The 14,676-nt window shown below is 33.2% G+C and overlaps 1 long non-coding RNA gene across 1 annotated transcript; it reads right to left on the bottom strand.

Annotated features, from left to right (window-relative positions):
• Positions 1–8,727: 8,727 nt before the first annotated feature.
• On the bottom strand, positions 8,728–11,324 carry LOC111707736 (uncharacterized). The gene is made up of 2 exons (XR_002766512.1): positions 11,225–11,324; positions 8,728–9,415 (listed from the first exon to the last, which is right to left on the bottom strand). It is a non-coding gene; the product is annotated as an uncharacterized LOC111707736 (long non-coding RNA).
• Between the last annotated feature and the right edge of the window lie 3,352 nt (positions 11,325–14,676).

Raw genomic sequence — 14,676 nt, 5'->3', positions numbered from 1 at the left:
TTTGTCTTATATTCTCATTATCTACAGTCAATGATAAATGTATACCTATCTAATCTATAAATATAAAAGTATAAACATCTTAACTCATGAACCATGTTTGTCTTATATTCTCATTATCTACAGTCAATGATAAATGTATACCTATCTAATCTATAAATATAAAAGTATAAACATCTTAACTCATGAACCATGTTTGTCTTATATTCTCATTATCTACAGTCAATGATAAATGTATACCTATCTAATCTATAAATATAAATGTATACCTATCTAATTCATAAACCATTTGACCAATTTCTCTCACACTGTGATTAGGGAGCTTGGTAAAGGAATCTGTTTAGCTGTGTTTAAAAATTCTATGCTGAGTAAGTTAACATGTAATAATTACAGTGGCAGATCCCATAGTAACCTAGATAAGTAACATTGTACATTTCAGGAACTCTAAATGCGCTTATCAGTAAATAGGTAAATCTTGTATTGCAATTAACCTGACCTAGATAGGTCTCTAGATAACTACGTCGAACCCATATTGTGATTAGCTTAACTATGTTTGTATATAACGACCCAAAACTTGTAATTCTGCCTATCAAACCTAATCTGTAACCTAGAACCCAAAATACACTCAGTTGGAATAGACTCTAGAACGATTACCAAGTAAGAGTAATTGTTCCTTGATTAGCGTACGAGAAATGCCCCAAAATCACAGATGGACACAGATAGACACAGATTGGGCATTGTTCAGATAAATTGTGTCCAAGTTGAGACATTGATAGTTCATGATTTAGAGATTGTGTCCGAGCCGAGTTGAGACATTGATATTTTATGGTTCAGAGATTGTGTCTGTTTCGATCCATAATGAACAGTCAGAATCAAGTCTTCGAGTTTTATTAAGGCACAGAACTTCAATCTATTACAAAATTATGTCAGACTAATATAACTACAAAAAAGCTTTAGATAGTTAATCATACAATCAAATAATCAGAATCATAATCAAACATTATCTAGGCATTATAAACTGTAGCACGAACACAACTCGAGAATAAATATAAATGAAATCAATACACAATCCAATAAATATTAGTAAATATATTACCACATTCGTCCTTACAACACTTCACAGGTAAATCAAAAATATATCACAGAGAATGAATGTTTCCTCTGTAAAATAAACTGGTATACTGATAAAAATCCTACACAGTACTGCACATGTGCAGGTTACATAATACAAAACTAGCTGAAACTGGTTCTGCTGATCATCAACTTCTTAGAAACAATTATACAGAGTTCAGGAGTAATTAGCGACGCAACCAGGTGTGCTTACAGACTTTAATCACCCTGTGAAGGATGCTAAACACTCCCCAACCAAGCGAGAAAGAAAGAAAAGTTCTTCTTGCACCCAGCGACTGGACTCAATCAATCAATCCACCTGAATCGAAACCTGAAGCAAAACCAACTCACTACACCTCACTAGTCTTTTAATCATAGGCTAGGTTTATAATCTCGATTATTCTCGTCTAGAAATCCATCTCATCCCTAATCTGAGCCAACTCCTCCACCGCCTGATGGTACTACACCCCTTCCAGGGACAGCATCAGGAACTCCAGGAACCAGTCGACAGCAGTACTCTGGTTATATATTCTGCAGAGAACATCTGGATCCGGATAAATATCCCTCACCAACACTCCAGCAAGGACGTTATAGGTCACAAACCCAAGCTGAATATCTCCGAGAGCATAACACTTCAGTGAATCAGGAACCTGCTGCCATCTGACACCCCAACAATCATCTCCAGTAGAAACGTTCTTATTTAACAGGGTTCCCTGGATCAGAACACTCTAAAAGAAGTAGATTTGATCCAAGAGAGTCTGAGGCTTAGCTGGTGGTTCCAATCAGCCTGTAGCAGATCATGACAAGGTTTGATAGCTCTTGGAAAGTTAAGAGCGGGTAGATTGGCTCGCGAAACATTCAAGTTGTAATGAAGATGAGACAGATCTTCAATCCTATGCTGTTTGTGATGCATGATGAGGTTTTATGCTACAATAAGCACACAGATCCAACAAAACTAGGGTTTCCACGAAATGACAAAATTTGTTTCGCAAAATTTTGTTTGTCCCAAATGAATCCTAAAAAATTTCTCCACAAGACTACATTCTCAGTTCAACCACCATATGTTGCTGGTCACTCCCTTTAAAGCTTTGTATGACAATATAAACTGTTAGAGCCATGATATTTTGTTCGTTGTATCATACTACAGAAAGCTTCCTTGAGTTCGAAATCATGAACAGTCTCTACGAATAAGATACATTTGTATAACTCTAACATTCTAGAAGTAAAATCAGGATTTTTCCAAATACTTATTTAAAGCTAAATCTAGAAACTATTGAAACTATTTAGCTCTTAAGTCTTCATATCGATGCCTGCAAAAAATCATAAATAATTCATAAACAATTATTTAATGTGGTTTTCAGATCATTGTAAATTATTTTTCTTAGTTTGAATTCTCGATGATATTTCAATCTATTTAAAAATGACAAAATGACAAAATTAAGTACAATTGATTGAGGGGGATAAAACTTGTGTGGCATTATCCTGGGATCAGGCAGTTTTGTGCATTATCCCGGGATCAGGCAGTTTCGTGGATTATCCTGGGATCAGGCAGTTTCGTGCATTATCTTGGGATCAGGCAGTTTCGTGCATTATCTCGAGATTAGGCAGTTTCGTGCATTATCTAGGGATCAGGCAGATGCATTATCTTGGGATCAGGTAGTTTCGTGCATTATCCCGGGATCGGGCAGTTTCGTGCATTATCATGGGATCTGGCAGTTTCGTGCATTATCTTGGGATCAGGCAGTTTTGTGCATTATCTTGGGATCAGGCAGTTTCGTGCATTATCCCGGGATCGGCCAGTTTCGTGCATTATCCCGGGATCGGGCAGTTTCGTGCATTATCCCGGGATCAGGCAGTTTCGTGCATTATCCCGGGATCAGGCAGTTTCGTGCATTATTCTGGGATCAGGCAGTTTCGTCGTCCAAAAGATTAAGTTAATCCTCTTAAACTATTTATATTTTATACTACCACTAACAGTTGCAGACTTCGGAGAACTAGTAAAACAGTCTTTTTTCTTACATTCATGGTTATATAAGGTTATACTTACACTTTTCTTTGTAGATATGTACTAATGTGATAACTTCAAAATAATTTTTTTCAAAATGGACTGTAGGTGTAGTTTGAAGTGACTATTTAGCAGTGTGTTCTTTTCATAACGGAACCCTTTCAACCTTTGACTGATCGGTGATCAATGATAACGGAATAACAATAATAATAATAATTATGATTGATCATAATTAGAGAATAAAAGAGAATAAAGGATTTAAGATTAGGAATGTGGGGGAAGTCACATAGGTTTTAATTGAGAAGGGGGCTTGTTTGTCGTAAATCAACATTTCAAATCTTTTTCACGACTGAGAAACCCCAAATCCTCAAACTTTTTTTCTAAAAATTAATCACAAACATAATCTAAAATAAAATAGAGTATGTCTTTTAAATGTCGTAGTCCACAATCTGTAAATGTGTGTTTATGTTTCACCTGATAGGGGTGCTTTGTGTTTTTTTTTGTTTTTAAAGATTTTATGTTAATCTGTAAAAACAATATTCTGTTTAACTAAGAACGGCTTACATTAGAACGCAAAAACTTCTTCACTTCACTTCTTCTGCATCATAGTTGTAAAACAATTTTTTTATTCAAAGGGTAAGGCGGATAACAGTAAAGAAAAACGGAAAGGCTTAATAACTAATGGATGTAACTACATGGGTCACATGTTAATATCTGTCAAAATTTTTAAAAATTATTTTTGAGCTTTTTTCCGACAAACTTTTTGAAATTTTTTAAATCCACCCTTGCACCTTAACCATTAGAGTTAGAGCTAGGTCTAATTTTTGTTTAATGAGCATCAGGCCCATCTTAACTCAACTCATAATCATAAGGGGGTGGGCAACACCCCCTCACCCAGGGGTGGGCAACACCCCCTCCCCCAGGGGTGGGCAACACCCCCCCCCAGCCTATACTAGAAATTTTAAGTCACGAATTAACATGTGGTTACCGAAACCTCTAAGGTTTTCTTGGTGTTCATTTAACTTAAATATAAGTTTATATGTTCTACTTAATTTATCCATGTTCAGTTCTGATACAGTGAGGCCTATAAAACTGTGAAATAAGAAGACGATGTTAATGCGATCTTGTGAACATTTCTTGTGCACATTTGATGTTGCTTTAAAACCAATAGTTTTACCAGTGGGTTGAAAATTATTCAGTAAAATGTAAATTTCACAATTACAGTGTTTCATGTTTTCTGGTTTATTTAAAATCATAACTTGTCGTCGTCATATTCCACTATATCTGTTTATTTATTGAGCATATGTTATCAACAGAATTACTCTGTTGCCTCTGTTTATTTGTTAATCTATTTTTTTTTCATTTATCGATTTATGTTTTCTCTAGAACTGTTCAACTGTATCTGTTTATTTATTAATCTATGTTATATCTATAGAAATTGTCTGCTACATTAATGTATATATCTGTTAATTTATTAATCTATGTTATATCTATAGAAATTGTCTGCTACATTAATGTATATATCTGTTTATTTATTAATCTATGTTATATCTATAGAAATTGTCTGCTACATTAATGTATATATTTGTTAATTTATTAATCTATGTTATATCTATAGAAATTGTCTGCTACATTAATGTATATATCTGTTTATTTATTAATCTATGTTATATCTATAGAAATTGTCTGCTACATTAATGTATATATCTGTGAATATTCTGCAGTGTACAGTTTTGAAGTTATTATGAATATGAACATTCTTATTTTATGTTTAAGTTTATTTTAGTTTAGTGTCTTGTCTCTTGCCTTCACAAAAGTATAATTCAGAAAAAAGAAACCCTAAGCATGCATATAGTTTTGGGATCGTTTTTGCATCGTTTTGGGATAGTTTTTGCGTCGTTTTGGGATCGTTTTTGCATCGTTTTGGGATCGTTTTTGCATCGTTTTGGGATCGTTTTTGCATTGTTTACGCATATTTAACTTCTATTAATGTCAAAATCTGTTATAGTATAAGAAAAGTAAACATTATGAATGAACAATTTAAAATACATTTGCGTTTAACACTAAATATTGACCTTGAAAGAAAATATAAACAAAAACGAACCCCTGAAGGCATATCACTACAGACATGTAAGGGAAAAACTAACCCCCCCTAAGGCTACAGTAAGACTACAGTAAAACTATAGTAAGACTGCAGTAAAACTACATAAAGAAATACACACAGACAATATTTATTCGAATTTAAACATAAATCATCACATTTCTTTCAAACATTATTTCTGATTTTCAGATTTTTACTTAAACATGATAATTCCAGATTTTTTACATGTTTTTTACTTAAATAATAATATCACCACATGCAAAGTGAAACTATTATTTAACATCATTTTGAAAAAAGGGAACTGAAAAAAAATTGACAAAAAAGAAAGGGGTACTTTAATGCTAGTTTCTTCTGTTTTGCTTCAATAAAAATACTTTACAGTTGAGTGTTAATAGATAAGCTCTGCTCTCAACTTTAATTATCCAAATAGCTTTTAGATCTTATAATTCTTAAACCTTCAAGTAGTTAACGACGTATTTTCAAAGTAATTGTCAGCTTAATTTCAAGAGATCCTCCATTTGAAGGGTGAATTTACACAATACATATTCATATCCTTCCTTTGCTATCTGAATACAGTTCTTTGACGAGAAAGGATTGAAGTTTTTTTATTAGCAGGTCAGAATTCAACCAAAAATTATTGATCTTAGTTATTCTCTAATTCATACTTTTAAAATCCTCTGACCCCCCGATCTAAAAAAATTAGTTTAATTTCTCTTCAACTGAAGTATAATGTTTAAGAATAAATTTTAGAAAATAATGATAAGATAATTAGGGTTCTAGGAATTATAATATAATAGCTGGTTTTAAACTGGTAATACAATAATATAATAAGCTTAAAATCATGATAATCCTGTGTGTAATATTATCGTATAATTCTATCAGTTCACGAAGAAACCAAATTTGGAAAAAAACGTTTATTTTCTTTTTTCTATTATAAGATTTTTTAATAAGATTATGATTAAATTTAGAGAAACTTTAAACGTTTTCTAAAAATGCATTACTACTATTTTTAAAATTTGAAACAATATCTTTAACATGTAATTATATAATAAATAAATGATATTTCTAAAATATTTTTAACTCTGCTCATTAAATTCCCGAATAGGTTTAAAGGGAGAATTTTGAATTTATAAAAGAGGGAAAAAGATCTCTAGTTTCTCTAGGTTCTCTAGATTCTCTAGATTCTCTAGGTTCTCTAGATTCACTTGGTTCTCTAGATTCTCTAGGTTCTCTAGATTCTCTAGGTTCTCTAGATTCTCTAGGTTCTCTAGATTCTCAAGATTCTCTAGATTCTCTAGGTTCTCTAGATTATCTAAATTCTCTTGGTTCTCTAGATTCTCTAGGTTCTCTAGATTCTCTAGGTTCTCTAGATTTTTCTAGGTTCTCTAGATTTTCTAGGTTCTCTAGATTCTCTAGGTTCTCTAGATAGATTCTAAAGGTTCTCTAGGTTCTCTAGGTTCTCTAAATTATCTAGGTTCTCTAGATTCTCTAGGTTCTCTAGATTCTCTAAGTTCTCTAGATTCTCTAGGTTCTCTAGATTCTCTAGGTTCTCTAGATTCTAAAGGTTCTCTAGGTTCTCTAGGTTCTCTAAATTATCTGGATTCTTTAGATTCTCTTGATTATCTAGATTCTCTAGAATCTCTGAATTCTCTGAATTCTCTAAATTCTCTAAATTCTCTAGATTCTCTATGTAGACTCTCTTGACTAGATTCTCTAGATTCTCCAGATTCTCTGGATTCCTTAGATTCTCTAGGTTCTCTAGAGGGGTAGAGGGATAGTGGACGGAGAAAGGGGAGGGGTCAGGGGGTAGGGACTACGGTGGTTAATCCGATAAATCTGAAACCTTGAAAGAGTTCAAAGACCGAAAAAAATTAATTTACGAGGGAAAAGAACCGCAGATGTTACAGAGACAACATAATTCATAATTTTTCATAAATAAGGAATGCATATATTATATAAATATATAATATACATAAAATAAAACAAGACATTCGTAAATGTGTTCCCTCTGACCGGCCAAATTTAAAATTTTTTTCTTTTTTTCTTAAAGTTTTTGTCCCACGGGCAACGCCGGGCCCTTTAGCTAGTATGAACCATTATATATACTTTGCTTGTCTGGGTGGGTGTCTGTCTGTTTTTTTTGTTTGTATCCAATAAACGTCAAAATGGCTGAACCAATCTGGCACAAATTATTTGTGTGACCTCACATGATCCCAGGGAAGGTTTAAGGATGATCGAATGTTTAAAATTTACCTTCAACAGAATTCGATGTTTGCAAGTTTTTTTTATAAAATTGCGAGAAATTGTTCACAATTGAACTAGAAGATGGGAGTGAGACTGGTATATTATATTTGATCAACTGTAATGAAAATATATATGTTTGATCAACTGTATTGAAATATACAGGGTGAGTCTTGAGGCGCCTGGTGCAAAATTGTACCTCTTTTGTGCAACTGTCCTGAATTGGGGTTTATAATATTTTTTGAAGATTTGTATTTTTTTTTGTTATTCCAATGGCCCATAAAATATCCGCGAACCTTTTTTTCTCTCAAAATCAAAAGTTCAGTAAAACAAAAATGTGTAAATAAATTATTTCTATTGAAACCTAAAATTTTAAAAAGATTGAATCACAGAATCGCAGAAAATTTGCAAAATTGTAATATGTAAATTCGTAATTTTCAGTTTTGGTCAAATTTTTACGGAAAATTTGTTTTTTTAATGGTTCTTAACGTTTCAACTGAACAGAGTATATTTAATACTTTAGAATATACTAAGAAGAAAGGAACTAGAGAATTTAAATAATTTTTTCTTAAAATTTAGAACAGAACTAAAAATTGCGAACTTTCTTATTACAATATTGCGAATTTTCTGTGATTCTGTGATTCAATCCTATTAAAATTTTAGAATTCGAAAGAAATGATTTATAAACACATTTTTGCAACTTTTGATTTTGAAAGAAAAAAAAAGGTTCGCGGATTTTTTTGGGTGATTGGAGTACCAACTCTCCATTGTGGTGTTTTTTCAATATTTTTTTTTTGGTATTCCAATGGCTCAAAAAAATCCGCAAAAATTCGCAAAATTATAAAAAGAAAATTCGCAATTTTCAGTTCTGGTCTTATTTTTAAGGAAAAGTTACTAAATTCTCTAGTTTCCTTTTTCTTAGTATATACTTAACTTTTAAATGTATGCTGTTCAGTTGAAAACTAAAGAACTAATAAAAAACTAAAATTTCGACAGTTTTGATTTCATGTAATTAAATATAAATCTGAAGTTATTATTATCTCAGGTAATGTTGTAATAAAAAGGCAAGCCACATTTTGCAAATGCTTGGACTAGGAGAATTTTGTAGTTATTTTTGGTTTAAAGAAACAAACATTTAAAGAAGGTTGACGACTAAATGTCAAAAATAAATTCAAAGACGACTTACCACTGTCATTTTTCTTGGGACACCCTGTATAATTTAATGATATCAAATAGACAGATAAACAGGCTCGACCAAATATATATTAAGATAAAAATTAAGTAATGTTTATTTCAAGAACAAAATTAACAAGATTGAGCAATAATAGATCATAAGGGTAAAAAAATGTTAAAATTAATAATTCGTTTGATATTAAATATTTGATAATTTTTGGAAGAGATTTGTTCAATAATACAAATGCAAGTAAGTCCCAGAAAATATGAAATAAACTGGTGAACAATTCGATCATAAATAAAAACAATTCCCCAAAACATTTGAACAATTTTATGAAAATGTTTAGAATTCAATTATGAAATTGGAACAGTTCATATTTTAGTTACTTGTCCTTGTAGAATTTAAAAATTCAAGATAAAAGTCGTGTTAATTGTATTGATATAACGCCAACCATTGTATGTATTATACATTTTAACCAGAGGAGGTGTTAACCAAGAGAGTTGAAAGCTTAATGCATTACGTCGTTTTTAAACATTATGAGAGAAGAAAAGAATATAAATATTCAAACAAAAAGAATGATTTTCCTGAAGGTTTATTTAATACATTTTGTGTTCTCCGAATTCTTGAATCAAAACTTTTAATTTTGAATTAATAAAAACAAGAACTGATTATATCGGCCTGAAATCTTGAATTAGTTTAGTTTAATTTATGTCGTTTTCACATTGCGTAAACGTCGTCTTCTTTTTCGTCTTTTTTCTTCCCTTCTTTGTAGGTAACGTAGCAAACTCTAAAATAGAACATCTCTTCATTTCGGGGAAAGACCAAAGACACGGTTAAGGAAGGGGGAGGGGGATAATTGATAAAAGATACCCTGAAAAAACTAATCTAATTAATTTGTGATTCATGTTTAAATCAATAATTTATCTCTTCAATGTGCTTCGCATATCTGTAAATACGATAATTGTAAAGACTAGAGTATGAGACTTTAAAGGGACTGTACACTTAATTTTAAGTTGCCTGTCATCAACAGAGTTGCAAAGATGATTCACAACGCTACCCCTTTAATCTTTCTTTGAGCAACACTTAGAAAATATCGTAAATTTTTGACTAAAAGAAGTTCGTAGTAAGATTTCGATTCTACTAAAGACCACCGGAGGGATTTTCACTGGAGAGGTTTGAAAAAATGCTTTTTAGAATTCAAAATTTTAAGCAGGGTGATTTACATTCCACTGGAGGGATTAAGATATCTTTCCAGGGAGTTTATAAATCCATTGGAGGGATTCAGATATCCTCCATTGGAGGGATTCAGATATCCTTCCTAGGGGGTTTATAATTCCACTGGAGGGATTCAGATATCCTTCCTAGGGGTTTATAAATCCACTGATCTGATGTGAATCCAATCTAAAAAAACGTGGAAATTCAGCTTAAGGGTGATCGAGTATGGGTCAGGGAAGAGATGAGGGGGGTTCAGCTGTTAAGAATGAGTAGGGTTCAGCTGTTAAGAATGAGAAAGGTTTAGGTTAGAAATGAGAAAGGTTTAGATTAGGAATGAGTATACATAAGGTTATAGGAATGAGTTAGGCTAGGTGAAGGATGAATATTGTTCAGGTTAAAGATGGAATTTGTTTTAGGGAAATTATACATTGTGTTCAGGAAAAAATCCTGCGTAAATCAAAGTCTTCTCTTGAATCCTTTTTATGTTTGGGACACCCTGTACCTAGAAAACTCTAGAATTTGTGTTTAGGACACCCTGTATTTAGCAAACTCTAGTATTTGTGTTTGGGACACTCTGTACCTAGCAAACTCTAGTATTTGTGTTTGGGACACCCTGTACCTAGCAAACTCTAGTATTTGTGTTTAGGACACCCTGTATTGAGCAAACTCAAGTATTTGTGTTTGGGACACTCTGTACCTAGCAAACTCTAGTATTTGTGTTTAGGACACCCTGTACCTAGCTACCTCTAGTCTTTGTGTTTGGGACACCCTTTACCTAGAAAACTCTATTTGTGTTTGGGACACACTGTACCTATAAAAACTCTAGTATTTGTGTTTGTGACACCCTGTATCTAGTAAACTTTAGTATTTGTGTTTGGGACACCCTGTACCTAGCAAACTCTAGTAGTATTTGTGTTTTGGACACCCTGTACCTAGCAAACTCTAGTAGTATTTGTGTTTCGGACACCCTGTACCTAGCAAACTCTAGTATTTGTGTTTGGGACTCTCTGTACCAAGCAAACTCTAGTATTTGTGTTTGGAACATCCTGTACCTAGCAAACTCTAGTAGTATTTGTGTTTGGGACACCCTGTACCTAGCAAACTCTAGTATTGTTTGTTTTTGGGACACCCTGTACCTAGCAAACTCTATTAGTATTTGTTTTTTGGACACCCTGTACCTAACAAGCTCTAGTATTTGTGTTTGGGACACCCTGTACCTAGCAAACTCTATTATTTGTGTTTGGGACACCCTGTACCTAGCAAACTCTAGTATTATTTGTGTTTAAGACACCCTGTACCTAGCAAACTCTAGTATTTTTGTGTTTGGGACACCCTGTACCTAACAAACTCTAGTATTGCTTGTGTTTGGGACACCCTGTACCTAGCAAACTCTAGTATTGCAGCCATAACTCCGGCTCCTCCCATCAATGAGAACATTAGCATGTGTTCGTGCATTTTACCTGAAATAAATATATATTTACATAGTACTGAACAATTTGCACTCATTTTACAGCATGAGGCCTGCGTCATCTCTCTGATTGATATCCTTAGATATACTTTCTGTATAATTGTCTGCATCATGCAACTGAACATTTTTTGTCATGCATTCTGTAGATTTTGTATCATCATAATTTAGATTTATTTTACTGCATCATGCATCTGAACATGTCTGCATCATGTATCTGAACATGTCTGCATCATGTAACTGAACATGTCTGCATCATGTATCTGAACATGTCTGCATTAAGTATCCGAACATTTCTGGATCATGCATCTGAACATGTCTGCATCATGCATCTGAACATGTCTGTATCATGCATTTGAATATTTCATATCTGAACATGCCTGAATCATGAAATAATGCGGGAAACGGTGGTTTGCAACTATACAGACCATCAACAACTGATTCAGGGATTAACAAATACTTTAAAAAAAAAAAATTTTATCAAAGTTATAAAAAAAATAATCTGATTTCTGTAAATTTTTTATCCCGCATCTAAAGATTTCTGTATCATGTATTTTTTTATGCATCTGACATTCTGATCATTATTAAAGGGAATGTAAGCATGATTTCAAACCATCTTTCATTAGAAAAAGGGACATGTTGGATTCACAACGGTACCCTTGAAAACTTACAAAGAATGACGGCGTAGGGAAGTGATTTGAAAAAAGGAGCGTGTTCGATTCAAAACTGTACTTTTGAGCCCTTTTATTTAATAAAGGCGGAGTTTTAAGGGACCATTCATTTTAAAAAAAAGTATAATGTCCGATTTACAGCGGTACACTTAAATCCTTAAAGAGATAGACCGGCTATATAAGGTAGCTAAACTGAGTATGCAGTGTTGTGGACCACTTCTTTAGGATTCATTTGAGACTTATAAAACTTTATGAAGATCTGTAAATCCTGAGTTTATGCGCAAATTTGTCGTTGAAAATTGTACTTTTGGGTGAATACGATTTCAGAATTCCTTTTTTTAAAACAATTAAATGGCGACGACAAAAAAAAATAAACAGAATTCTACAGTAAACTAAATAGTTGTTTAGGAACAGGGTGAGAAAATAAAAATTAAACTTATCATCGAAAATAATTAGTCTTATTCAATTATTAGTTTCTATAAATCTCTGATGATTCACGAAGATTTTCGGCGGATTTTCTGGAATTTTTATTGAAAAGACGACATTTGAGGAATTTGTAGAAATCTGCGAATAAATTCATAGAAAATGATTCTAGCATTGATTTATTGACAAATTTCTTTAGAGAAATATGTTTCTCACCATCTAATTAGTTTACTGTTTAATTTTTTCTTTATTTTTCGTCGTCGTTATTTAATAATTAAAAAAAAACGATTCTGAAAACATACCCACCCAAATTCATGATTTTGAACGTCGACTGTGCAATCAAACTCATTAATCATACATCGTGGAAAAGTTTTATATTTCTCAAATGAATCCTAAAGAATTTGTCCACAACACTGCATACTCAGTTTAACTATCTTACACAGCCGGTCTGTCCCTTTAATGATTCAAGGGATCCTTTTTGGGGTGCAATATAATATATCTTGGATACTTTGGGGTGCAATCTTTATCTTGGATCTTGCGGGGTGCAATCTTTATCTTAGATCCTTTGGGGTGCAATCATTTTCTTGGATCCTGCGGGGTGCAATCTTTATCTTGGATCCTGCAGGGTGAAATCTTTATCTTGGATCCTGTGGGGTGCAATTTTTACCTTGGATCCTGTGGGGTGCAATCTTCATCTTGGATCCTGCAGGGTGCGATCTTTATCTTGGATCCTGCAGGGTGCAATCTTATCTTGGATCCTTTGGTGTGCAATCTTTTTCTTGGATCCTGCGGGTGCAATCTTTTTCTTGGATCCTGCGGGTACAATCTTTATCTTAAGGATCCTGCAGGGTGCAATCTTTATCTTAAGGATCCTGCGGGTACAATCTTTATCTTGGATCCTGCAGGGTGCAATCTTTATCTTAAGGATCCTGCGGGGTGCAATCTTTATCTTGGATCCTGCAGGGTGCAATCTTTATCTTGGATCCTGCAGGGTGCAATCTTCATCTTAAGGATCCTGTGGGGTACAATCTTTATCTTGTAACCTACGTGTGCAATTTCATCTTGGTATTTATTAAACACTATATGCAGTAGAAATCAGAAACATAGATATATAATTCATACTTGTTTTTATGGGTACCGTTGTGAATGAGACATTGCAATCCTTGCATGGATGGTTTTTTTAAATTAGCCTACAGTGCTTTTAAGAACTCATATTTATTAAGTTACCCTGTATATGACTTGCAATATAAAAGGTAGAATAGGGAGAACATGGCCTTTCTATAAGAAGGATGGATAATTAAGTATATTGAAGAGAAGTTTGAAACTTGAAACATATTCTTGTAGATCCCTGGGTAATCCCAGGAGAGCCATTACAGAATATATAATCTAATGGGAGAACTTGAGTCTCAAAGTAATCTTCAAATTAATGTCGTTTTTTTTTCAAAATAATTTGTTATCTTATGAAAATTGTTGAGTATCAAGTTTTTGATGTATCCCGTATTCACTGTCTGCTGTATCCTGTATCCTTTATAAACGTTACAAACTGTAAAAAAGGAAAATATTTAAGTAATATTTTGTGTATTTGATGTTAAAAAGATTATACTTTTACCAGTAGCCAGATAACTAGAGAAGCTTACACTATTTTTCATGGGGAGGGGGCGATAAATAAAATGGAATGTGTTGACAGTGGATGTCTCCTAACAAACCCCCCCCTGGAATTTCATAAAGGAATCTGAATAGTTTTTATGTCAGACCCTTTCACTACCTGTGCAGGGGTGCGGGGTGCTGCCCCTTTTTCGAATTTTCTGTGGAGAAAAAAATAATACTTCCCCCTTTCTCTTTTAGTTGTCACTTCAAGAAAATCTACTTATTAAGTTAGTTCTTACCCTTCACCGTGACAAGACGTGAGTGTGTGTGTGTGCGCTCGGTCATCTGGCACTAATTATCTATAAGTTCATGTATAGATAGTTCAGTCAACAAGTTATACAGGGTGTATAAAATGGCTGGTAGGAAAAATGCAAACCATGAAAAACCTCCAAGGGCTACTAACTCCAAGGTTTTTACGTTACGTTACACTATCGTTGACATCTCTAATATAGAGATAGATATATAGATAGTGTCAACGAGAGTAAAATGTAAAATAAACGTTTTTGTACGTTATGTTAAAATAATATGAAACGTTTGGATAAATTCTATATAAGCTTATATAAAAGCTTATATAAAAGCTTATACCTAACGTCAACGTTAAAATTTTATGTTAGAGGAACATATCCC

Source organism: Eurytemora carolleeae, unplaced genomic scaffold, assembly GCF_000591075.1.
Source record: "Eurytemora carolleeae unplaced genomic scaffold, Eaff_2.0 scaffold546, whole genome shotgun sequence".
Taxonomy (NCBI): domain Eukaryota; kingdom Metazoa; phylum Arthropoda; class Copepoda; order Calanoida; family Temoridae; genus Eurytemora; species Eurytemora carolleeae.
The sequence above is the reverse complement of the archived record's forward strand: the minus strand, read 5'-3'. Positions and strand labels throughout refer to the sequence as shown.